Below are 27,738 nucleotides of genomic sequence, written 5' to 3' on the forward strand. Positions count from 1 at the left end.
TGAATATGCTATCTAGGTTGTTCATAACTTTCCTTCCAAGGAGTAAGCATCTTTTAATTTCATGGCTGCAGTCACCATCTGCAGTGATTTTGGAGCCCAGAAAAATAAAGTCTGACACTGTTTCCACTGTTTCCTGTCTATTTCTCTTTAAATCCTTTCGATTCCCAGATATTTTCACAAGGTGTATGCATCTTGTTAACTGTGCACAACACGGTCCCTGTCTGAAGACTGTCCATGGAATGCAGATCAGTGCCTCCCTTCTGCAATTCCCAGGCCTCATTTCGGTTGCAATAAACATTTAGTGAGTGTCGACTATGGCCCTTTAGCACATACAGGTGAACAACAGAGAATTGGAAAGAAATACAGAAAAGAGATGTTGGAATAATAATAAAACTGGTCTCTCTAGATCAAGGTGATTATATAGTGCTCAGTCACTCAGTTGAGTCTGATTTTTTGTGACCCTATGGACAAAAGCCTGCCAGGCTCCTCTGTCCATGGAATTCTCCAGGCAAGAATACTGCTGGAGTGGGTTGCCATTTCCTTCTCCAGCAGATCTTCCCAACCCAGGGATTAAATTCATGTTTCCTGTGTCTCCTGCATTGGCAGGTGGATTCTTTACCACTGTGCCACCTGAGATGCCCTGGTTATATAGTAAACTATTTAATTTTACCATACAAAGGCTGTGTAGTACTAACTAGAAACTAAATACTGTGCTAAGTGGTGATGCCATCAAAGGAACCTGTAGTCTATTAGGAAACATAGACTTTTATACAAATGATACAAGGGAGAGATTAAAAATATATATGCGAAGTGTAAAGACTGAATATGGTAGTAGCTAGCTCTAAACTCCCCCTAGAATGCCAATTACAATATTTGAAGTTTTTTAAAATCTGAAAGCAAAGAGTCCTATACAGTTTTTTTAAAAAAAGCATCTTGAGATGAAAGTAGAGGTCAGAGTGAGAAAGCAGTCACTGAGGGCAGTAACGGTTCCTGCCCATCATGTCTAGCTTGTCATCACTGTTACGCATACGGAAGACCAACTTTGGGGTGCAGTCACCTGGGTTCAGTTCTATGAGTCATTGGTTCATCTATTCAGGAATCACCAACCGTAGGCAGGTATTATGATGCCTTATGGATGCAGCAGAGGCCAAGATAAGGTTCCCACCCCAAAGGAATGTGTAATCTAGTGGAGACTAGGACAGTAAGCATGGACTCTCGGATAGTGACGAGAAATGCAAAGACAGTAAAGAGGGTAATGTGACCGAGAGGGCCTGAAGGGCAGATTGGATGAGGAAATGCATGATATCTGCTACCTGTATGAACAGAAGGGGCTATTGACATATACACATCTTGGGGGAGACCCTTTCAAGCAGGATTGGCATGCACAGGCACAGAGAGAAAGCCCGAGTAGCTGGACTAAGGGGAGAGAAGAAGAAAAGTCCAGAGGAAGTCAGGGGCAAGATCATACAGAAGAGTCTAGACTGTATTTTAACTGCTGTGGGACTCCACAATAGGATTCTCATCAGGAGTGATGTCATCCAGCTTGTCAGAATCACACCCTGATCACTCCTGGGGAGGCCAGCACAGAAGCAGGCGAAGCAGTTAAGAAGCTAATGCTATGGACCAGCATTAGCTGGTCCAGAGACGGTGGTGGACTCAGCCCACGTACTGGCGGGAAAATGACTCTTGGACCTTCTGCTAGAAGCCCATGAACTTCCCACAGGTACGCTACTTCGCCTCTCAAAGCTTGAGTGTGTTGGCTTGTGAAGTGGGGAGTGTGGTTCAGGCTTTCCGAGGTTGGCAGGACCATCTGCAGGTTGCATGCTGGCACTCAGCATAGGGTCATGCAGGGTTCACACTCTCCAAAGGCCAGCCATCCGTGCTTACGCTCTTTTACCTGCCTGTGCAGATACTGAAAACATCAGGCAGTCCACAGTGACTGTGGTAGACTGAAAGAGCGCTCAACCCTTGGGTGGGGTCGCATGCGATATAAAAACATAGGAGAAAGTTAACAGGAAAAAACATAGGGAAATTCACGTGGAAGAGCTGAAGAAGCTAGCATGAGGCCTACGTAAATGGAGGTTTGAATTGTCTACGCAATCCTCACACTTCTCAAGGGGACGTGCAAACAGTCACCGAATTTAGAGAATCCTATTACAAGGGCAGAGAGATAGCCGACAGAATGGGGCTTTTGTTTTTCTTCCCCCAAATGGTCTGTGAGCTGGGAGAGGCCCTTTATGTCCCTGGTAAACATGAGCCCTACTGCAGGTGTTTGAGTTTATCACAGAGAGGAAATGACTTTTTTTACACCTAATTTAATCTGAAGCTATTCACAGTTTAAAATGTTTAGTAACGGTGACCTTTTTAATGACTAACACATTGCAGGTGGTCCTGTTGTAGTCGGCAGTTAATGTTTGCCATCAGAAAGAGAGGGAGAGAGAATTAAATGACCACTCCGTGGCAATTGTCTTTGTCATGCCGGGTTCAAAGGACAGCTGGTTCTGAATGAGCCATAGTTAAGGAAAAAGGATGGGGTCCCCTGTCCTCAATGGGAGAACCACTTTCCTTTTCTTGGTCTTTCTCAGAAAGGAGATGTGGGCAAGACATCTCAGAAAGAATTGTAAACCAGACGCCACTAGTTATCTGGGCCCATCTCTGGGTGTTTTTCTCTTTTTTGGAAGACAGAGGTATCTGGTTCATTTCAATGGCTCCGAGTGGATAAGGAATTGTTTTGGTTCCTGGCCATTGGCTGGATTCCTGGGCTTTTCATATCATTTTGCACTGAGACCTGTGAGGCCATAGAATGTCTTGGTGAAAGCTATCATTTCAGTTGAGTGGAGGAGGTCCAGAGAGACAGAGAGAGGAAATAATGGACCCTGTGGGTAAGAGCCGATCTCATACCCCAGGCCAGCTCTCTTGGCAGTGCCTCGCCCACTACATTCTGTACACCCACAAGGGGCTTTTGTTCTGATCACATCCAAATGAGGAGATGTGCTGGACTGCTTGATGATCCTAGTGGCCTGAGTAAGGGTCTAATCTCTAGTCACTTTTCAGGGCTTTAAAATCTGTGCTACACCCTGAAGGCCTCCTTTATGGAGACCACAGCAGCTCATACATCAGATCAAAAATACCCTGAGTGTGTACTTGACTTTCCGGGCAGTGCAGCAGCGCACAATGTCAGCAAATACAGCTGGGGAAGGAGATACATAATTCAGTGTCCTGACTCTCCCAGAAAGCCCTCTCTAGGGGTGGGGCTGAGCAAGCATGCCTTTGTACCTTGGCTTTTTTTTTTTTAATAGCTCAAAAAATACTTTTTATAAATGCAGTACATATCACTGTTTCTGCCTTTCCCTTACCCTTCATTGCTTTCGGAGGCTACGAACTCTCCCTCTCCCCACTTAGGTGGGAAAAAGCAGCAATAGGACCCAGGAAAGGGGGTGCTTGAAGAAGTACCACTCCTCAGAGGCAGCAGCTTCTCTGCTTCACAGGCTGGTGCCCTGCTGATCACCAAGAACAGGGCTCTCCAAGTCCCAGGTGATTCAGAAGGCACCTGCTTTGTTCAGGCTGGCCAACTCTGCTAATTTCGTTTTGAAGTTATGAATATCCCCCCAGTCATCCATGTTGGGAGGCAGACTTCTGAGACCTGTGCTCTCCAATCAGATTCTGCCTTTCCCTCTTTCCTAGGTTGCGGGGATCACAGCTGTGCTTACAGGGGAAGCCTGCTTATTACTTATCCCTAAGGGAAAGTGTGGCGAACATGAAGACAGAGATCTGTTGCTACAGGTCAGGATTCCAGGGCTTCTGATGAGATAACAGATGGTTCTAAGGAACTCTCATAGTCCTCAGTTCTTTCATGCAAGTGCCAAGGATTGAAGCTACTCAGTGTCACAGATTAGGCCTGGGTTCCAAGCTCACTCTGCTTCAGATATTTTCTTACATTTCTTGTCCTTTCCTCCTCTTTAATAATGCATATCATTAGAGTCTACAACTACATTGAATGATGATTTCATGACTCAAAACATCCACTAAGAATCATTAAATTTCTCTACTTAAATGTGTGAGGAAAAGTTAATGAAAGTGAAAGTGAAGTCGCTCAGTCGTGTCTGACTCTTTGCGACCCCATGGACTGCAGCCTTCCAGGCTCCTCTGTCCATGGGATTTTCCAAGCAAGAGTACTGGAGTGGGGTGCCATTTCCTTCTCCAGAGGAAAAGTTAGGTAACCTACAAAAATCCATCAAGCATAAGCAATTAGAATTTGTGTGCTTTTCTCTATCTTTGTGATACTTAAGAGTCCTTTTCTAAGGATGAATCCAAGTATTCTATGTAACCTCCTGAACAAACAAACAAGATACAACCACAGTCTTTTATTACTAATTTTTTTTTACTTTTATTATTTCAAATACAATTTTGTAACAATCTCAATCATTTGAGTTTATCTCTTGCTACAAAACGGGGTTGTATGCATCTTTTTATTTCACCCTCAAAATCTTATAGTTTAGGAAAATTACTAATTGTGGAAGAAATAGAACCAGATATATGGATACAACCATGCATACTAGAAATGCTTAAAAATATTAACAACATTACCATTGATATGACAACCTTATATATCTTAAAGAAATAAACATAAAGTGAGGGCTTAGTCCTAAGAACAGTAAGCATTAGAAAAACTCAGATCTCTATTTTATATCTTATTAAAATTATACCTTATTGACATAATATCAGAGAAAGGAAAGATGGTTAATTTATAGAGTATCTTTCCTATACCTTGCTAGTTATACCAGAATATTTAAGCTATGGGGAGAATCCATTCACTTAATACACTCTGTCAGCAAATTTGGAATACCAGTATAAAATAAAACCATATATTTCAGACTGTAAGGAGGTAACTGTTTTCCCTGGGTGGCACGTGCAAGGGCTTCTAAAGGCTATCTTAGGGATCTATGTATCATTTATTCATATTTGAAATAGTGTGTGGAAAGAAATCTAAAAATATTTTCGCTCTATCTCCTTCATCCTAGAGCATTTTCACCATGAAACTTTTTTTCTGAGCTGAAGATCAGTTAAAGTTGGTACCTATATTAATGTGAGTACTTTATTGTCCTGAAATTACGGCTTTTGAAGTTTCTTCCTTTCTGAAACAAAAAAGAAAAGCCACGGTTGACATCAAAGAGGAGGTATTCTCCTCACTAGCAATTATGGCCCCTTAACGTTACTCAATATCCACCCAGTTGCAAACTGCCTTTGCTTTTTGTAACATGTACTTATTTTGATCAACACCTTTAGAAAAAAAGTACCTAAAAGTACCCAACTACCTATAAAATTCTTGCTGGATTCTTCCTGGTGGCAGTTGTTGTGAATCAAAATACTCCTTTAATAATGCATTCTGCCATATATGATTGTGGGTGTTTTTTCTTTTAAAGAAAACATTTAATTACTATTGGAGAGTTGTAACTGTTAGCTGTGAGTTACCAGATGTGAAACCAGACACAAGGGTGAGATTTTACAATTTCAGCACAGCTGCTTACGACCAAATCTGGTTTAGGACACCGTCGATGGATTTAAAAACATTACATTTATATTAAAAATAGCAGGGCCTCATATGCAGCCCAGCTGAAGGTCTTCTCGGCAAACTTGTTAAAATCGGAACGAGTCTCCCCAATCAAAGTCCAAAAGCAGCCTGTGCACACTGGCTAATGACATGTGCTGTCACTCCCTGCCCTCCCCGCCCCCCCACCCCAACATTCTCATAGAGACACATGTGTCTGGGCCTTTTGTCCGAATTCTAAATTAAATCTCCAATTCTTTTCATTTGTATATTATGTGCGCTCAACGCCAGAATGTAAAGGCTCAAAAGGCATCGACAGTTTGTGCAGGCTTGGAAACCTTAACTTACTGCACTGAAGATTTAAGACAAAGTACTGTTTTGTCTCCCTGCCCACCCTCAGCCCCCTGGTATTTGAGTTTTTACAGTGTAGGAAGAAAATAGCTCTCCAAAGCTTACTTTTCTTCCTCCCCGCCACCCTACCCCCGTTCATTCTTGAATCTGCAGCTATTATTCTGGGCCAAATTGTCGCCATGCTTAGTGGAGCGTGTGGGACCAGGCAGGACAGCTGAAATAACTGGGACATTGACCAGCCCCCAACCCTGGCCTTGGCCTCTCCTCCGTTCCTGCCATCATTTTAACAGGAGTTTTGAGAGTTTCCAAAAATGTATCCAGTGAAAAATCTTTCCTTTCTTAAGCCAAGGCGGGCTGGCAGAAGTGGAAGACTTCTGTCTGTAAGTCCAAAGCAAGTTTGAAGTACTACTGGTGTTGAGAACTTGGCCTCTCTAATAAGTAGTAAATGGACCTGTTTAAAATGCATTCACATTGTACAGCAAGGCATCCGATCGTGGGCTGGCTTATATCCTTCATTCTCCCCAGGCCCTTTATCTACCACACCCCGTTTCAGTATTATATCATGGGTTCTTTTGTCACCTTCCAATATTTTCCTATACATATACAAGCAAGTGTGTGTGTGTGTGTGTGTGTGTGTGTGTGTGTGTAGATACATGCTTTGTGCTGGGCTTAGTTGCTCAGTCATGTCCAACTCTTTGTGACCCCATGAACTATAGCCTGCCAGGCTCCTCTGTCCATGGGGATTCTCCAAGCAAGAACGCTAGAGTGAGTTGCCATGCCCTCCTCCAGGGGATCTTTCCAACCCAGGGATCAAACCCAGGTCTCCCACATTGCAGATGAATTCTTTATCATCTGAGCCACCAGGGAAGCCCAAAGATACACAAATTGAGGCAAATTAAGGTTGTTCTGTACCTCTCATGTCACTTTCTAATAGGTCTTGGAGATGTTCCCATTATCAGAACAAGAAACTTCCTCACTCTTCTTAAAGTGATAGTTTTTAATCAAATAGATATGTTGCATACAGTGTTGAATATGAACATTCTTATTTATCTGCGCTTGCTCATAGCTATAAATATACCTGAAGGATAAGTTCCTGGAAGTGGAAGCGTTGGCTGAAATGGTTTTATGCGTGCATCTTAATAAGATACACAAATCAATGCATGTGCATGCCTGCTCTCTTACAATTTTTTGCTTGGTTTGGTTTTAACATGTCAGGTCCAGGTTGAGAAGCCCCACAGTACACACACTACCCTCAGTTTGGAGTTTTGTGGTCTCCATCAACATGTGTCATGCACACACATACTCACTCATTCACTCACTGTCTCACTCACTCTTGTTAGTATTTTGGGAGTTCTTAATATAGTGTAGGTGGGCTGTCTGACTCATGGTGTCAGCCAAGGATATAGGAACTGCATTTATATTGTCCAGATTAGTGTCATCCACAGGTTGCAAATGTTTCCAATTCTGGGCACACTTTTTAGGCCCTCACCACTTATTCTGGATTCCATATTTTGACACATACTCACTCCCTCACCTTCCCTGCCTTCTCCTGCCACTGCAATACATCATGAAATGGACTGTCCTGGAGGTGCCAGCCCCGTGCTATAAACCTAGATAGGTAGACAGTGGAGTCGATCTTTGCTTGAAGTTACATTCAACATGGAATGTGGAGGAAGTAACATCAAATCTCTAGCTGTGAATGGGGAATGGATAGATTTTTAAAGCATCCCCTACTTTCTGGTAGCCTTTATTGCATTCTGGCTTGCTATTAATATTCGGAGGGATATTGTTTACAGTCATGAAGCCCAAGGGGGTTTGTGGTAGGGTGAAGTGGGGGAGGCTGAGTGAGGGTAAGGTGGTAAAATCTTTGTCTTTGGTTCAAAGACAAACCCTCCATGTATGTCTAGTCAGTAGACTTGTGTTTTCTCAGGAAGTAAATATAGGTGAACTTGAGGAAGTCACTTTTCTTCTTTGAATGGTTCTATGAAGACCTACAAGACCTTCTAGAACTAACACCCAAAAAAGATGTCCTTTTCATTATAGGGGTCTGGAATGCAAAAGTAGGAAGTCAAGAAACACCTGCAGTAACAGGCAAATTTGGCCTTGGAATACGGAATGAAGCAGGGCAAAGACTAATAGAGTTTTGCCAAGAAAATGCACTGGTCATAGCAAACACCCTCTTCCGAAAACACAAGAGAAGACTCTACACATGGACATCACCAGATGGTCAACACCAAAATCAGATTGATTATACTCTTTGCAGCCAAAGATGGGGAAGCTCTATACAGTCAACAAAAACAAGACCGGGAGCTGACTGTGGCTCAGATTATGAACTCCTTATTGCCAAATTCAGATTTAAATTGAAGAAAGTAGGGAAAACCACTAGACCATTCAGGTATGACCTAAATCAAATCCCTTATGATTATACAGTGGAAGTGAGAAATAGATTTAAGGGACTAGATCTGATGGAGTGCCTGATGAACTATGGAATGAGGTTCGTGACATTGTACAGGAGACAGGGATCAAGACCATCCCCATGGACAAGAAATGCAAACAAGCAAAATGGCTGTCTGGGGAGGCCTTACAAATAACTGTGAAAAGAAGAGAAGCAAAAAGCAAAGGAGAAAAGGAAAGATATAAGCATTTGAATGCAAAGTTCCAAAGAGTAGCAAGAAGAGATAAGAAAGCCTTCCTCAGTGATCAATGCAAAGAAATAAAGGAAAACAACAGAATGGGAAAGACTAGAGATCTCTTCAAGAAAATTAGAGATACCAAGGGGACATTTCATGCAAAGATGGGCTCGATAAAGGACAGAAATGGTATGGACCTAACAGAAGCAGAAGATATTAAGAAGCGATGGCAAAAATACACAGAAGAACTGTACAAAAAAGATCTTCACGACCCAGATAATCACGATGGTGTGATCACTGACCTAGAACCAGACATCCTGTAATGTGAAGTCAAGTGGACCTTAGAAAGCATCACTATGAACAAAGCTAGTGGAGGTGATGGAATTCCAGTGGAGCTATTTCAAATCCTGAAAGATGATGCTGTGAAAGTGTTGCACTCAATATGCCAGCAAATTTGGAAAACTCAGCAGGGGCCACAGGACTGGAAAAGGTCAGTTTTCATTCCAATCCCAAAGAAAGGCAATGCCAAAGAATGCTCAACCTACCACACAATTGCACTCATCTCACACGCTAGTAAAGTAATGCTCAAAATTCTCCAAGCCAGGCTTCAGCAATACGTGAACCGTGAACTTCCAGATGTTCAAGCTGGCTTTAGAAAAGGCAGAGGAACCAGAGATCAAATTGCCAACATCCACTGGATCATGGAAGAAGCAAGAGAGTTCCAGAAAAAACATCTATTTCTGTTTTATTGACTATGCCAAAACCTTTGACTGAGTGGATCACAATAAACTGTGGAAAATTCTTCAAGAGATGGGAATACCAGACCACCTGACCTGCCTCTTGAGAAACCTATATGCAGGTCAGGAAGCAACAGTTAGAACTGGACATGGAACAACAGCCTGGTTCCAAATAGGAAAAGGAGTAGGTCAAGGCTGTATATTGTCACCCTGCTTATTTAACTTATATTCAGAGTACATCATGAGAAATGCTGGGCTGGAAGAAGCATAAGCTGGAATCAAGATTGCTGGGAGAAATATCAATAACCTCAGATATGCAGATGACACCACCTTTATGGCAGAAAGTGAAGAGGAACTAAAATGACTCTTGATGAAGGTGAAAGAGGAGAGTGGAAAAGTTGGCTTAAAGCTCAACATTCAGAAAATGAAGATCATGGCATCTGGTCCCATCACTTCATGGCAAATAGATGTGAAACAGTGGAAACAGTGTCAGACTTTATTTTTCTGGGCTCCAAAATCACTGCAGATGGTGACTGCAGCCATGAAATTAAAAGATTATTACTTCTTGGAAGAAAAGTTATGACCAACCTAGATAGCATATTCAAAAGCAGAGACATTACTTTGCCAACAAAGGTCCGTCTAGTCAAGGCTATAGGTTTTCCACTGATCATGTATGGATGTGAGAGTTGGACTGTGAAGAAGGCTGAGCACTGAAGAATTGATGCTTTTGAACTGTGGTGTTGAAGACTCTTGAGAGTCCCTTGGACTGCAAGGAGATCCAACCAGTCCATTCTGAAGGAGATCAGCCCTGGGATTTCTTTGGAAGGAATGATGCTAAAGCTGAAACTCCAGTACATTTGCCACCTCATACGAAGAGTTGACTCATTGGAAAAGACTCTGATGTTGGGAGAGATTGGGGGCAGGAGGAGAAGGGGACGACAGAGGATGAGATGGCTGGATGGCATCACTGATTCGATGGACGTGAGTCTGAGTGAACTCTGGGAGTTGGTGATGGACAGGGAGGCCTGGCGTGCTGCAATTCATGGGGTCACAAAGAGTCAGACATGACTGAGCGACTGAACTGAACTGAACTGAACTGAAGATAGACTGATGTAATTATGGACATAATATGACTTTTAAATTTGATTTTTAACTTGTTTTAATGACTATTTTGCCTTACATCTGGAACTGTGTAATTGGATTTGTTTCTAGTCGCATGAAGGTTTTTAAGTTACAAATGGTTGTCCAAGCTCCTACGAATGCCACAGACTCTTCCAACTATTACTTGGGGCCCCTGGATCAGAGACCCTCAATATGAGCGTTAGGAGAATATGTTGCCTCAACAATTTGAGGACCACGCTCCTAAACAGCAGGAAGTAGTTATGAAATGAAAATGATGCCCCTTTCCCTTGACAACATAATTCTCCTAAAAGAAAAGGGCGGAATGAAAGAGTCATTTCCTAGGCAGGTTGATAAGAAGTCTAGGGGTCCCCAAGGAGAGAGGGATCTGGAATTCTCAAGGAGGAAGAAAGGACAAATTTTTTTTCCTCTATATTCCTTAGGATTATATAACAATAATGTATCCTTACTGAGTACAGTCTCTGGATTAAACCTTCTGGCTAATCCTGTTATCTTAAAATGTAAATTATGGGAGTAGGTCTGGTGAGGTCTTTAAAACCTCCAGACATTCTCTTGATTCATTGGAGAGTATATAACTACACTGCTAACACTAACAAGTGGGTATTCTTTCTGCCCCCTTCTCATGCCTATGTCAGAAGCTTTCTCTATTTCCTTTATATTTTAATAAAACTTTATCTCTCTCTCTCTCACACACACACACACACATACACACACACGCAGACAAAAGAAGTTCCCAGAGGCTAACTGATCTACATAATAAGAGATGGAGCCCGAGAGAGGTAAGGAGAGTATAGAGAGAGGCAGATGGTCAGAGAATGTGGCTTACTGGGAGGGAATCAAGGGAAGAGACCAGGAGATCCGTAAGTGGGATTTGGTGAGATGGAAGATGAAGAGTGAGATTTACTAGGTGGATGTCATACAATGCAATTAATCCCTTTTATAATCTTCTTGAGAGACTTGTGATTATTTAAATTGCTTTGTGATTTTTTTAAGAAAATTATTAGACTGCTTTTATTTTTTATGTTTTTAATTTTTAAATTTTATATTGGAGTACAGTTGATGAATAACGTTGTTTTAGTTTCAGGTGTGCAACAAAGTGATCCAGCTATACATGTACATGTATCCATTCCCTTTTAAATTCTTTTCCCAATTAGGCTGTTGCAGAATATTGAGCAGAGTTCCCCTGCTATGTACTAGGTCCCAGTTGGTTATCCATTCTAAATATAGTAGTGTGTACAAGTCACATGTCAATCCCAAACTCCCTAACCATCCTTCCCCCAACCCTTCCCCCATGATAAATGCAGCTTCATTCTCCAAGCCTGTGAGTCTGTTCCTATTATGTAAATACGTTCATTTGTATTATTTGTCAAGATTCTGCAGGAAAGTGCTGTCATACAATGTTTTTCTTTCTCTCTCTGACTGACTTCACTCAGTGTGACAATCTGAAGGTCCATCCATGTTGGTGCAAATGGCATGGCTTCATTCTTTTTACTGGTCAGGTAATATTCCATTGATATATGTACCACATCTTCTTTATCCATTCTTCTGTTGATGGACATTTAGGTTGCTTCCATGTCTTGGCTATTGTAAACAGTGCTTCAGTGAATATTGGGGTGCATGTGCCCTTTCAAATCGTATTTTTCTTTGGATATAGACTGAGGAGTGGGATTGCAGGGTCATATGGTAGTTCTATTTTTAGCTTCTTAAGGGACCTCCATACTTTTCTCCATAGTGGCTGCACCATTTTACATTCCCACGAACACTGTTGGAGAGTTCTCTTCTCTCTACTCCCTCTTCAGCATTTATTATTTGTGGACTTTTTGATGATAGACATTCTAACTGATGTGAGGTGATACATCATTGTAGTTTTGACTTGTATTTCTCTAATAATTAACTATTTGAACATCTTTTCATTCATGTACCTCTAAAATGTCATTATAGATTATCACATCACTTTTATGAGAGATGAAGTGTAGCAGGTCATCTGCCTTAAACTTGGAGTGTTCCCCGATTCCAGCCTAGCCAGTGTTCTTCCTGGCACTGTCTCTACCCTGGAGTATGTTCTATGGCTTCTGAAGGAGTGTAGGCACTGGGAGACAGGATGCCTTAGACTTCCCTCATATTTCTTCACTCTTATTTCCTTATCATGGCAGTCTCTTTTCCCTGCATGAATTCTCCCTCTTTTTCTACAAGTTTTTTCTTCCTAATCATTTTCAGATACTTCTTTCTTGTTTCCTCCCTTTCCTATTTCTCTCTCTCTCTCCTCTGATTCTTCTCTTTTTCCATCTTTCTGCACCTTCCTTCACCTCTAAGCACCCCCTCTGATTCTCCCTTTCTTTCTTCTTCCCTTTCCTCCCCTCCACATTCACTCTTCTTTTCCATGTTTTTACTTTCGCCTAAGAGCCCACATGGGCAACGCTTTTGCTCGCTTGTGGTATCAGGGCTCAAGTGGTTAAAAAACAGAAACTGAGCTAGTCATTAAATAAGACTTTGCCATAGCAAAAATCCCCTCAATGAAGTCTAGAGGTTCAGAGACTTAATCACCTCTGTGTATGACCAAATCACATTCCACCCCTAATGTTGTTGCCAGGAAAAAAAAAAAAAGATTGATGGGTGAGGAAGTCGATATGAAGTAGAACGGAGTCTCCATTTTACAAAGCAAACATCTTGGAACTCTCAGCTCACTCAGGATATGCCAAACCCCACTCAGGCCTTGCTTGAGTAATTGGGCAGGAGCTCCTAAAAAAGCAGTAATTCTGGAAGAACCAGCAGATGGAGAGGGACGATGTCAGAAATTCAAGAGCGATTAAGAAGATGGAGGCATGAAGTGTGGCAAGCCTCCCCGCATGGCTACTGGGAATTTTTTCACACATAGAGTAGCAGGGCCCTGCGGAGGAAGAGGGGACATCCATGCAACTCCCACACCTGCTGCTGGGCCTCAGATTTTCAACTCTAAAGCAGGAATTGGGGATTTGATTATCTCTAAGATCCCTTCAGTATTCTACGATTATGTGATGATTAATCTAGATGGTCAGGTTCCTACCTAAAATAATGAATAAGCAAGTATGGGACTGGTCTTTTACTGTTTGCCCAGCATTGTCCTTTGTTCTATCCAGCACGCCATTATTCTTACTCTTAGAAAGCTTGTCTAGTTTGGAAAATAAATAAAAAGCAGGTGGGAGGCTTGCAAGATTTTTTAAAAATGAGTTTTAACTCAGCTTCAAAAAGGAAAAAAAAAGAAAAGAAATTGAGAAGAGAGGGAAAGGCAATCGTAGTCAACCTGCAATTGAATGGATGAGAACACAGGTAATTACTTCCATAAAGGTGAGACATAAGACAGGATGAGAGGATTTTTTGGCTGGTTTGGGAGGAGGGTAGGAATCTTCCTGAGTAATGAAGTTGTCAGGGCGAAAAGTAAAAACAAAAATCAAACTACAACTTGAAAAAAAAAATTACAGGGCTTGAGGATGCCTAGGAACCTTAAGAATTTGGAAGAATTTTGTTAAAAGGCCCCAGGAGTTGTAGGAGCTGAGGCGGATGTGCCCAGAAACCTCTGTTGCAGATCTTGAGATGGGTGGCTGAAACCACAGCTCCGAGTACCATTTATAGCTGTGCCCTCTCTTTAAGGTGAGAGTTTCTCCATGAAAGTGTCCCGTGAAGATAGCTGGCCAACAATAACTCGAGAAATTTCACTAGAGCTGCTGTAGGTCTCTTATGTAAGACCCAAGAGAAGGCGGACACTGCCAACAGCTCCAGGCAAAACCAATAAGTTATTTTCGTGTGAAATGCAATCAACGGTCCAGAGGAAATGTCATGATTTAGTGTATTGAAAATCGTAATTATTTATTGAATAATTTTAACTACTGAGTTTTGTGAGGCATTAGATAATAAAGAAGAGGAGACAACTTTCTTCAACAATTTGGAATAAAACTGGCAGACTTTGGGGTTTGATTCAAGCCTGACTTTAGCTGTGAGATCTTGAACAAGAGACTTAATCTAGACATTCACTTTCTATAGTACTTACCTTAGAGAAGGCTTTTTTTTGTGTGTGTGGGGCTTGCATGCAACAAATTGTGATACACATTCAAAACAGTGCTTACCTCACAGTATACAGCAAATTCTGCTATAACAAATTACCACAAATCTAGTAGCTTAAAAAACAAAATTATTATCTTACCATTCTGTGTTAGAAGTCTGTTATTGGGCTAAAATGAAGATGTTGGCAGAGCTATATTTCTTTCTGTCAGCTCTTGGGGAGAATGCAATTCCTTGCCTTTTCCAGCTTCTTGGAGGCTGCCCACATTCCTTAGCTCGTGGCCTCTCCCTCCGTGTTCAGAGCAACAACACTGTATCTCTGTGATCATTCTTCATGGCCCTGTCTCCCTCTGACCAAAGCTGAGAAGAAATATCTGATTTTAAAGACCCGTATGACTGAATTGGGGCTTCCCTGGTGGCTCAGTGGTAAAGAAACCACCTGCCAATGCTGGAGATACAGGTTCTAGCCAAGTCAGGAAGATCCCCTGGAAAAGGAAATGGCAACCCACTCCAGTATTCTTCCCTAGAAAATCCAATGGACAGAGGAGCCTGATGGGCTACAGTCCATGGATTGCAAAGAATCAGACATGGCTTAGCAACTTAACAAACAACAACGACTGAATTAGGTCCACCTGGATAATCTAGACTATCCCCCCGCCCCCATTTAAACGTCTTTAATTTGATCACATATACAAAGTCCCTTTTGCCATTATGGTAACATCTTCACACATTGCCGGGATTCAGAAGTAGATATCTTTGGGGTTTCATTAATATGCCTACCACACATGGGACATGCTTAATCCACTTATTATAATTATGAAGTAACTTTCCAAATATCAAAATAGATGAAATATTCTCCAAGGCTCCAAAATAACTTGAAGAGGTAACATTTCTGAAAGGAGGGATAAGACTAAGTATTTTTATAGGATCTAAATTATGAAAACAAAAGGTAGTGACTTGGGCTACAAAACTCTTTTGACTATGGACATGCTTTTTCAGTTTATTTAAATAGTAGCTAGCATTTATGGGGTCTCTGTCACATGCCAGGCATTATTTTAGGATATTTTTTCATATACACTATCATATTTATTACAGCCACTGTGACATACATCAGATTATCTCCTTAAGAAGGATGACAGAACAAGCTCAAATAAGTGAAGCCACATCCCCAGGCTTCCATGGAGAGGAGATGGCACAGCTGGGACATTTCTAGGTGTTGTGGTCCATCCTCAAGCTTCAGTCCAGTCCAGTGGCAGAAACAACGCCTGTTTGAGTTAACTGGTCCATCTTTAAGGTGGGGCTTGGGTCTGTAGGAGCATATTTTCTCTCCAAAGACCAGTGGATGTACTGGATTCTGAGTAGCTTTCCAGAAGTACATTGTAGTCCTTTCTTGAGGATCAGAGAGGTGGCCTTCATCCAAAGGCCAATGACCTTCACCGTGGATAAAGCAGTATAGTACCCATCAACATGACCCCCATCCCTGACGTGCACTGCTCCCCTGAGACGTAATTGAAAGTGAAAGTCACTCAGTTGTGTCTGACTCTTTGCAACCCCATGGACTGTAGCCTGCCAGGCAATCTCTGTCTATGGGATTCTCCAGCCAAGAATGCTGGAGAGGGTTGCCGTTCCCTTCTCCAGGGGATCTTCCCGACCCAGGGATCGAACCTGGGTCTCCCACATTGCAGGCAGATTCTTTACTGTCCGAGCCACCAGGAAAGCCCAAGATATAATTGGGTCCCCTCAGAATCCAATAGAGCCCTGTTTCCCAGAAGTACAACCACCCAAATCAGCATTTGGTCTCTATTCCAATGTTTCTCTGTGAGCGGAAGCCAGACTTACTCGTGACTTGCTGCTTTTCTACAAGACCATATAAAATTTCACACTTATGATGAATGCCTTTGGACTGGCGTTTCATAAAACCATTTAGTGTATTAGAGTCTATTAACCAGCCTGAAATCATGACCCCCATTTAGCAGTTATATAGACTGTGGCAGCATTTAATCCATACTGGTTGATTTGTATAACATTTATGATCTGAACCAGATCCCTTAATGCCTGAACTCATAACTGTTGGCTTGAAATATGAGCAGCTGGAAAGCACAACTGGCAGAGCCCCATGTGATGCTGGGAGGAGAGTGTGTGCAGATGCATTTCCTGAAGAACAGAGCGATTTGAATGAAAGAGGCACAGAGTGAATGGGAAGCTCAGCCACACCTGTTCTAGAGGAGACACATAGTTGCCGACGTTCATCTCCCCTTCTTCCTTCCTAACGGAATCCAGATTTTGTTCAGTCTCAGCAGACTCCGGGTGACTCAAGGGAAGCTGACTTTGCCGATTGGCTGAAGAGCCCAGGCTGAAGCATAGAGAGATAGGACTTCTCCCAGTGACTGGTTCTAAGGATGGGCTCATGACCTATGTTGGCTCAATCAGGATGAGGTTAGGGTTAATATTCTATAATTGAGGGATATTTTCCTTTCTCTCCTATGGACCCTATATTAGAAAGACTACTGTTCCAGCATTGACAGAAGTCATACTATGTGCATACCAAAATCCACCTGGGAAGAATGTGGTTACATGTGTGTTACGAGGGCTTCCCAGGTGGCACTAGTGGTAAAGAATCTGCCTGCCAATGAAGGAGTCTTAAGAGACACAGTTTCAATCCTAGATGAGGAAGATCCCCTGGCGTAGGATTTGGCCCCACTCTATTCTTGCCCCAAGAATCCCACGGACAGAGAAGCCTGGTGGGCTATGGTCCATAAGATCACAAAGAGTCAGACACGACTGAAGGGACTTAGCAGGCACATGTGTTATAAAGGGTCTGATATTTTACCATATTTGCAAGCTAAAAATTTATACTGCTACAGTTTCCTGGATGCTGGAAGAAGACACAAGACTCCTGGCTCAGAGACAAAGGACTTTATACTCATGGCACAACAAATAGCTTGAATGTCCGGTCCCTGAGCCACATTCCTTCAGGCTGATGCAAAAAGGGCCACAGGATATGTGTGCACACTGGGAATTCTGAGTTTAAGGTATCTACATCTTCTATGATGGACAGTTCACACACCTGCCCTCATCTCCAGAGAGAAAACACTATCTCTGTCTCCCAAAGATATTTTCTATAACAGACATCCTTGTAAAGGTAATCCAGAGTAGAGTTAGTGCTTCTGCTTGCAAGATGTGCAGAAATGTGGAAGGCCCGTGCTGAATTAACTCCCAACTAAAAGCTGGCACAGAAACGAGGTGTTGCCAAGAAAACCACTGAAGAACAGAGCTGGAACCCTAATTGTGCTCTGATTATAGCTCACTACACCTCTTGATTTTCTGTTCAGTGAGATAATTTCCTTTTTGTTTAAGGTAGTTTGGAAAAAGGTTTCTTTGACTCACAGCTGTAGTGACTGGTAGAACAATCGTCTGAATTCTTTTGGGATTGCAAGGATTTTTTTTTTTTTTTTTTAAGGATTCTTAACTCTTTAAAGAATATGGATCTCAGCCACTAAGTAGGGCATTTATGAAGTTGCATTTGTCTTTGAGAGTGGGCTTCACTGGTGGCGCAGTGGTAAAGAATCCTCCTGCCAATACAGGAGACACAGGCTCAATCCCCGGGTTGAGAAAATCTGCTGAAGAAGGAAATGGCAACTTTCCCTAGTATTCTTGCCTGGGCAATCTCATGGACAGAGCCTGGCAGGCTACAGTCCCTGGGGTCGCAAAGAGTAGGACGTGACTTAGCGACTAAACAACAGCTATCTTTGACAGGGAAAATTGTCTCCGATATCTACTTGGATTATTTGAAGTCTCAATCAACAATATTGTGATTACATCCAAAGGGTACATAAATTAGAAAGGGAAAGATGAGGGCACCATAATTTCTCAACTTACAGTGACCAAATGATATAGGCTGTTATACAGAGGCTAAGGTATCAGAATGTCTCTGAAAATGACACTCAGCATTAGACATTGATTCTTTCCACTGCTCATGACCATCACTCCATCAAACAGCTAATGAAGCCATGTATATCAAGACTGCTGCTTGAGGTAATATTTCTCCCTGTCTAAACATGAGGCCATATGTTTAAGAATATTAAACTGTGATGGTATCACTGAAACAAGATCTGTGATGTTTAACAGAGCAGGAAGTTCCTCCTGGTACCTTTGAAGGATGGCCATCTGAGAACTGGCCTATTCCAGTGGAAAACAGAGACCGTTGCATGGTATGTGGCCTCACATTCTAGAAGACTCTCAATTTGCACCCACAGTCATGAAAATAGGCTAATATAGGTTGGAAAGAAAAAGCCAGTGAGCTTACAACTGAAATGTGTGCCCCATTCCTGAACCAGACTGCCTATAAAGCTTTATAAATGATTATTTTTATTATTTTGATATTTTTCTTCTCATCAACACAATCAGAAATGATTTCATTGGTGGTGGTGGTGATGGCACATGTGTGTCATAAAGGCCCTAATTTATTAAGGGTAAACAATAAAAGTATGTTACAATAATTATATGCTATATTTATACAAATTATAACATAAAATATGTTATAATTATGTATAATAATTGAAATTATTTTAGAATTTATACGTTTTTAAATATAGTTGGAGCCTCAGAAATGAGAAGACAGCTAGCCTCTCTTGGAGAGGCCCCGCTTTTAATGACTATGTAAAAGTACTTTGTAAAATATAAAAATTCCTACACGTGTTCCCTATTATATAGCTCATCTGTTATTCAGGCTGCTGGAAGGGCATGGGGACCAACTCTCCTCATCAGGCTGCAGGGTCTCTGGAGAACAAGGTTAGCTCATGGTATGAGAAATGCTCACTTGGGCTCACCTGTGGCCCTGAACCTCTGAGGATATTTCAGGGGTTCATCACTTCTCTCCCAGCCCCAGGGACCCTGTTTCACTGAAGATTCCAAGTCTAAGCAGTTTGCTGGGGGAGGCAGTCCATTGCTCAGAAGTGGGCATGCATTCTTCAAAAAGTGCCAGGGTGGATCGGGGCTCCTCAGTCTCTTCTCTCTGCTTTTCATGCCTGTAATATGCTACATTCTTCCCATTGCATTAATAGCGCAAAGCCGCTAGAGGTGAGGTGCAGGAAGAATGTCTCTCCCCAGTAAATGGGAGACACTGGGATAAAAGCTCTGTTTAAGGCTAGTCTTCTTACATGCTGCTCATCGTGTAATTGTTTAAATCAGTTTTTTAAAATCGATGTGGCAAAATCAGACCACTCTGACTTCGTATGTGATGTTGTCGCTATCAGAGCTGAGATGCGTCTCAGAGAATCTGTCTCTACTTTTCTCTTCTAACCTAAAACCCCCTTCTTTCTGCCAAGCCTTCTCAGAGAGGACATTTTTCTCTGGCATTATATAAACTTCTCAATTAGTAGGTGAATGTGAAAGGCCGATAGGATCTAACTCTACAGCAGAGTTGCTTAGCGGAGATGCCATCACAGTGGTGGAATTGCTTCATTTAGAAAAAAATGCTTTATTTTGTGAAGCTCCTTTGTCATCTAAGAAGGGAGGGGAAAAAAAGGAAGCGTAAATTTGAATAGCAGCCGGGGGTTTGCAAGATATTTTCAATTGGATTTGGATAGAGAAAAAAGTATTTTATTATTGTCGTTCCTTTTAATTGGAGTATATTTGCTATACAGTATTGTGTTAGTTTCTGCTGTACAATGGTGCGAATCTGCTTTATGTATACATATATATCCCTCATGGATCACCCGCCCTCTCCCCACCCCATCCCTCTGGGTTATCACAGCACGGAGCTGGCCTCCCTGTGCTGTACAGCAGGTTCCTACTGTTTTACACACAGTAGTGTGTATATGTCAATCCTAATCTCCCTATTGGAAGACAAGTATTTTAAATGGTTATTATGTAGGACTTCATGTTAATAAGAAGTGTAAGGGTGTGGTTATGGGGAGGATTTGGTCCGGGACAAATGTGGTACTGAGCTGAAATTTATGAAACAGGCAGTTAGCATGATTAAGATGGAGAGGGAAAGAAGAATGGCTTAAGGACTTCATTAATCCCTAGTTTCACTCACACCAGGCTATGTAAACTCAGGCCAGACACATAACCTCTCTGAACTGTAGTTATCTAGATCATAATATTCTCTTATAGGATTTTGTTGTTCAGTTTCTCAGTCATGTCCGACTCTTTGTAACCCCATAGACTGCAGCATGCCAGGCTTACCTCTCCTTCACCATCTCCCAGAACTTGTTCAAACTCATGTCCATTGAGTCGGTGATGCCATCCAACCATCTTTTCCTCTGTCGTCCCATTCTCCTCCTGCTTTCAATCTTTCCCAGCACCAGGGTCTTTTCTAATGAGTCAGCTCTTCACATCATGTATTATATCTAATAATATAGGATTATTAGAAGAGAAGTAAATAAAATAAATGTACATTATCTTAGAAAGAGATATCACCCATTCAAACATTAGCTCTCATTTGCTCTCTATCATGCAAGGGAGAATCATAAGAGGGGAGGTCTCTCTTGCCAGGTAGTGTACCCTGAGAGCAGGCTGCCTGCTGAAAGACAAGTCAGCCAGTGCCTGCAAAGAGGCCTCTGAAAATGGTGCTACTCACTGTAGATACTGAAGGGTCACATTGCTAAAGTTCCACGTCCTTCCTGAGAGGGAAATATGTACAGCTGGGTGCTTACCCCGGTGAAAAATCCAACTTGTCGATACAAACATGAGCTTGGGGTGAACTGGTGCCTTTAAGACCCCAAACTTTCTTTTTAATTCCTGCTAACTGTGGTGTTGGAGAAGACTCTAGAGAGTCCCTTGGACTGCAAGGAGATCCAACCAGTCCATTCTGAAGGAGATCAGCCCTGGGATTTCTTTGGAAGGAATGATGCTAAAGCTGAAACTCAGGTACTTTGGCCACCTCATGCGAAGAGTTGACTCATTGGAAAAGACTCTGATGCTGGGAGGGATTGGGGGCAAGAGGAGAAGGGGACGACAGAGGATGAGATGGCTGGATAGCATCACTAAGTCGATGGACGTGAGTCTCAGTGAACTCCGGGAATTGGTGATGGACAGGGAGGCCTGGCGTGCTGCGATTCATGGGGTCGCAAAGAGTCAGACACGACTGAGTGACTGATCTGATCTGAACAGATGTCCTCGTATCTCTTAAAAAACAATGGAGTGGCAAGGGAAGACCTGTGGTTTTGGAGAACTGGCAGCTAGGAACTGTGTCCCCAGAGGGTTTTTGTCCCAGCATTGAGAAAGGAATAACCTTGGAATGGCTGCCTACCACCTCTGTGCTGGCCCTGGGAAGGTGAAGATATGCCAGTGATTAGAATTTGATCTGCATTCAGCAGCCAAGGCTAGGGGTGAGCACAGTGAAGTCAAAACTGTTAAGATTGCCACTTCCCCTCTTATTGAGTTCCAACTGAGGATTTAGAAGAAAGTACTTAAACAAAATTGTATTTTAGGAAATTGGTATTTACCTCAAAGTAGTTATAAGGCTGTTACTGAAATTATAGCATATAGGGGATCAAAGACAAAGCTGTAAGAATGCTTTAATAAGAATAGTAGAACATTTCCATGATATTATTATTAATAATAAAACATGCATATGACATTTTATAGGTTGTAAAATTCCTTCACATATTATTTCACTTATACACGGCATCTCCCTGCAAATGAAGGAAGTTTTGTCATTTGAAGGGATATGGAGACTCAGAGATTATATTGTATGGCCAGATCAATTGTATGACCAGCAAATGGTGAAGGAGAAATTTACAGACAGGTCTTGAAAGTCTGTAACATTCAAGTTTAAACCCCTTCTTCTCACCATATTATAAATGAAAATTTCACAGGAGAGCAAGGCCTAGAATATACATATGCTTCCTGGAGACATTTTCAGGTATTTTAACTTTAGAACCATTTATGTGGTGCCAGGAAGTTTTTAAAAAATGATCAATAAATGCAAAAATTCAAAAAGAGTCTTTTTTAGAGCCAGTATTACAAGAAAACCTGTTAGGAAATGGGTTATGATATGGAATGTGGATATTAAAATGCCATAAACCTTATTAAAACTCTAAATATGTAACTAGGATTTTTACAAAGTTCATAAAAATTAATATCGGATACAGCATCTTTTGTAAATCCTTGTGGTTCACGTGTCAATTACCTGGTTACTTAGTAACCAAGTAATCCAGTAACCAAGGAGTCAAGCCATAGATTAAATAGTCCCCAACCAGGCAATAAAAAGGTCCCTAAGTACAAATTTGCAGAATTATGGTTTATTGTGTTAATAATCTCCCATGTCTGTGGCTAGCCTTCCAAGGATGGCGCTGGCGAGTATGTGCTAGTCTATGGCCCAGCCATGGCTCTTGATATTTTGTTATAGTACCTGCTTTTGAAAGAGGAAATTAAACCACAGAGCACACTGTGGCTTAAACTCACCGAAGGAAATAAGAGAGGCTGAGCACACATCAAGCTGGGTTTGGGGATTCTGGGGAAATCCAGACTCAGGGCGTGAATGCACATAAGCGCTGGTGATTTAGTGTTTCTCTGGGAGAGTTTTAGGACCGGATTCACAGTTGATTCTTGAAGGGGTCCTTTGCATAACTTACAACACTCTGCAACAATTCAAAATTTGTGCCAGGCACTTTACTAGGCATGGGCAAAACAATTCTAAGCAAGACATACCTAGCTCATGCCCTCAAAGAGCTCACCCTATAGGGGAAAGAGACGCTAATCAAACAACTGCTTGTGCACGTGTGTGTGCTAGGGCACTTCAGTGTGTCTGACTCTTAGAGACCCTAGCCTGCCAGGCTCCTCTGTCCGTGGTATTCTCCAGGCGAGGATCCTGGAGTGTGTTGCTGTGCCCTCCTCCAGGGGATCTTTCCAACCCAGGGATTGAACCCAGGTCTCCTGAGGCTCCTGCTCCTGAGACAAGTTCTTTATCTCTGAGCCACTGGGGAAGCCCCAAATAATTGCTTAAGTAAATACATACCAATATATATATATGATTGTGACCACAGCTCTGCTGTAGAAGTAGAGGAAGCTCTTGTTGTAGAAGCAGGAATGTCCAGCTCAGAGATCAAATGTCATGCACAGTTGTTGAGGGCAGTGAGATTTCCCTCAATAAAAGATATGACATGTGAACAGAGCTGGAAATATGATCAATGAGGAGGAGTTGACCAGGGAAATGAAGGTTGGAAAAGGGAACAAGCTAAGAAGAGCATTTCAAGAAGAGAAAGAGGCATGTGCAAAGGCCCTGGAGCAGGGGGAATGGGGGAGACATGGTATTTTTCAAGCAACAGAAAGAAAGCTAGTGGCCCTGAAGTGCCATCAAGGCTAGTAGGAATGCAAAGGAATCCTGTGCTTCAAACCAACGTGTGGATTTTTCAAGACACAAGGGAGACTGAGAAAATGGAGTGTTACTGACTGTGGGAAGGTTGACTTCCCACATAGAAACAGACTCATTCTTTTCTTCATATTCTTTTAAAAAATTTTTTATTGGAATATAGTTGATTTATAATGTGTTAGTTTCAGGTATAGAGCAAAGTGAATTAGTTATACATAAACAAATATCCATTCTTTTTTAGATTCTTTTCCCATATAAGTCATTACAGCGTACTGCACAGAGTTCCCTGCATCTTACAATAGGTCCTTATTAGTTATCTGTTTTGTGTATATAGTTACCTGTTTTGTATACAGTGTGTTTGTCAACCCCAATCTCCCATTTTATCCTTCCTCCCCTCCTCATCCCCTGGTATGTCTGAGCTTGCTTTCTACATCTGTAACTCTGTTTCTGTTTATAGATAAACTTACTTGTACTTTTTTTTTTCCTTACAATCCACATAGAAGCGATATCATATGATACTTGCCTTTCTCTGAAACAAACTTCATTCATTTTTGTTTGATTTTTACCATCCTAAGCTCCCTTATCTTGGTTCTAGGTCCAGTCTTTACAATTCCACCCTGCCCAGCTTCAGAATACCAGACCACCTGATCTGCCTCTTGAGAAATTTGTATGCAGGTCAGGAAGCAACAGTTAGAACTGGACATGGAATAATTGACTGGTTCCAAATAGGAAAAGGAGTTCGTCAAGGCTGTATATTGTCACCCTGTTTATTTAACGTATATGCAGAGTACATCATGAGAAACACTGGACTGGAAGAAACACAAGCTGGAATCAAGGTTGCTGGGAGAAATATCAGTAACGTCAGATATGCAGATGACACCACCCTTATGGCAGAAAGTGAAGAGGAACTCAAAAGCCTCTTGATGAAAGTGAAAGTGGAGAGTGAAAAAGTTGGCTTAAAGCTCAACATTCAGAAAACGAAGATCATGGCATCTGGTCCCATCACTTCATGGCAAATAGATGGGGAAACAGTGGAAACAGTGTCAGACTTTATTTTTCTGGGCTCCAAAATCACACAGATGGTGACTGCAGCCACGAAATTAAAAGATGCTTACTCCTTGGAAGGAAAGTTATGACCAACCTAGATAGCATATTCAAAAGCAGAGACATTACTTTGCCAACAAAGGTCCGTCTAGTCAAGGCTATGGTTTTTCCTGTGGTCATGTATGGATGTGAGAGTTGGACTGTGAAGAAGGCTGAGGGCCGAAGAATTGATGCTTTTGAACTGTGGTGTTGGAGAAGACTCTAGAGAGTCCCTTGGAGTGCAAGGAGATCCAACCAGTCCATTCTGAAGGAGATCAGCCCTGGGATTTCTTTGGAAGGAATGATGCTAAAGCTGAAACTCCAGTACTTTGGCCACCTCATGCAAAGAGTTGACTCATTGGAAAAGACTCTGATGCCGGGAGAGATTGGGGGCAAGAGGAGAAGGGGACGACAGAGGATGAGATGGCTGGATGGCATCACTGACTCGATGGACGTGAGTCTGAGTGAACTCTGGAGTTGGTGATGGACAGGGAGGCCTGGTGTGCTGCGATTCATGGGGTCACAAAGAGTCGGACACGACTGAGCGACTGATCTGATCTGGTCTGACCTGGGGGGATGTGTGACCAAATTATCGAAGTGTCCATAGAAATAAGCACTAACTAATCCTAGACATTGTGTTGGCTGACAAGACAAAATACCCTCTAAACAAAAGCAGATTTCCTTTCCTGTCAGAATCTGTACCTACCCTGGATGGGTGGCTTTATCTTTCTTTGAAATCTGGGATGGTTTCATTTAGTTAAATAGTGACTACTGTACAACCTGCAGTTGGGTTCTGCTGCTTTGAATACCAGAAGCATAGGTTTGACAGCAAGACTGTGCCATAGACCTCATGGTGGATACAGGAAAAGTGAGGTCACAGTCTTTGTACTGAAAATGCTGACCCTGAGGTCTCAGTGACAGACTGACATCCAAAAATAGAGTAGACAGAGTGAAAAAGAGGCTGGTCAAATGCTAAGTTCACCCTTGGAGTAACCAAGGAATTTCAAAAAAACTTCCCACAATCCATTTTTAAGTTCACATAGCAGAGTTTGGCTATTCTTTGGATAGCTTAGTCTTGCAATAGTATAACCCCTAGACTAGTGATTCTAGTGGGCTTTCCTGGTGGCTCAGATGGTAAAGAATCTGCCTGCGATGTGGGAGACTTGGGAACAATCCCTGGATTGGGAAGATTCCTTGGAGGAGGGCATGGCAACACACTCCAGTATTCTTGCCTGGAGAATCCCCATGGATAGAGGAGCCTGTTGGTCTGAAGTCTATGGGCTCGCAAAGTCGGCCACGACTGAGCAGCTAAGCATGGTACAACACAGTGATTCTAGTGACCAGAATGAAATACCTCCCAAAAAACAACCTTCTGTTGTCCCATAATTTGTCATGAATCCTGTTTCAAAGTCTGCTTACAAGAGTTAGGAAGTTGTAGCAACTGTCGTCTGTCATGAGGCATGTAGCTGAATGCACGTCCTAGATGGAGCTCCTACTGTGTGCTCAGTACTGTGGGCAACCTAGAGGTGAACCACAGGCCCTGGTCTTCCCGGGCATGACAGCTGTTAGATTTTCTATGTAACCCCAATATAAGGCAGACATGACAAGAGAATTTCAAACCAAGCAGAGGCAGAATCCAGGGGAGGAAATGAGCCATCCTCACTGAGTAAACCGAGGATGGGTTTCGTGGTGGAGTGAACTTGGACTAGAGCTTGGAAGAGGTGCTAGAAAATGGGGAAAGGAAGGCATCCCGAAAGGTGAAGATGAAATGAGCAAATACAGAGAAAAAAGCGACAGCCATGAACCATCTAGTGAGAATGGATGTGCTTTGGTAGGAGATACAGATGTGTGAAGAGTGTCAGCTTTATTGCTCCTTCTCCATCACTTGCCATTACTGCTCCCTTTCTCAGAGCAAAGAGCAGTCACACACACACACACACACACACACACACACGTGCGCACACATACACATTTCAGTTCAGCTCTGGGAAGACTAGCTGATCACTAAGTAGAATGGTAAAATGCTAGAACCCAAAAACTTGGTGTTAGTTTTACCCTGCTATGAAGGAGCTGGTGAGCTTTGGAAAGACATCTTTACCTCTAAACAGGGAAACTGAACATATGCATCAGATCTTTTCCAGCTCAGAGCATTCAGATTCTTAAGAGATGGAGACAGTGATAGAACAGTGTTTGTTTTCCAGTGAAATGAGGATAAGGGAAAGTAATTATCTTGGATGTTGTCCTTGTTGTTGCTTAGTCATTAAGTGGTGTCTGACTCTTTTGTGACCCCATGGACTGTAGCCCTCCAGGCTCCTCTGTCCAGGGGATTTCCCAGGCAAAAATACTGGACAGGCTTGCCATGTCTTTCTCTAGGGGATCTTCTCAACCCAAGGATGAAACCCATGGTTACCACTGAGCCACCAGGGAAGCCAATTCTCTTGGATCTGCCTAGAAAAACATGAAAGAAACAAGTACAAGAAAGGTTAATTAATTAAAGAGAGATTTAAGCTGGGCCAGATTATATCCTAAGAGAAGACATGACAATTTCCTGAGGCACTGCAGTATAACTAAAGAAGCTTTTAGACACACTTGTTTCTGATTCTGTCTCTGACATTTAGTAGCTGAATATTTCTGAGGTCATTTAACTCTGCTGAAATGCAGTTTCTTCATCCATTAGATGGGAATGCTTATCATACCCACTGTTTTCAACTAATAAGTATTAAGCATCTTCAAGTCACCAGGGTTGGACATAAAATAGGCATTGGAGGTAAAATATTCTTATAGATAATTGTTTAGTAATACAGATACGGTCTCTGATCTCATGGAGCCTACAGTCTCATGGCCTTTAAAGACAGGTGTACTTGCAGGTTATTTGAGTGTTGAGATGAGTATTGC

The sequence above is a fragment of the Bos mutus genome, chromosome 18 (assembly GCF_027580195.1).
Source record: "Bos mutus isolate GX-2022 chromosome 18, NWIPB_WYAK_1.1, whole genome shotgun sequence".
In the NCBI taxonomy this organism is placed as follows: Eukaryota; Metazoa; Chordata; class Mammalia; order Artiodactyla; family Bovidae; genus Bos; species Bos mutus.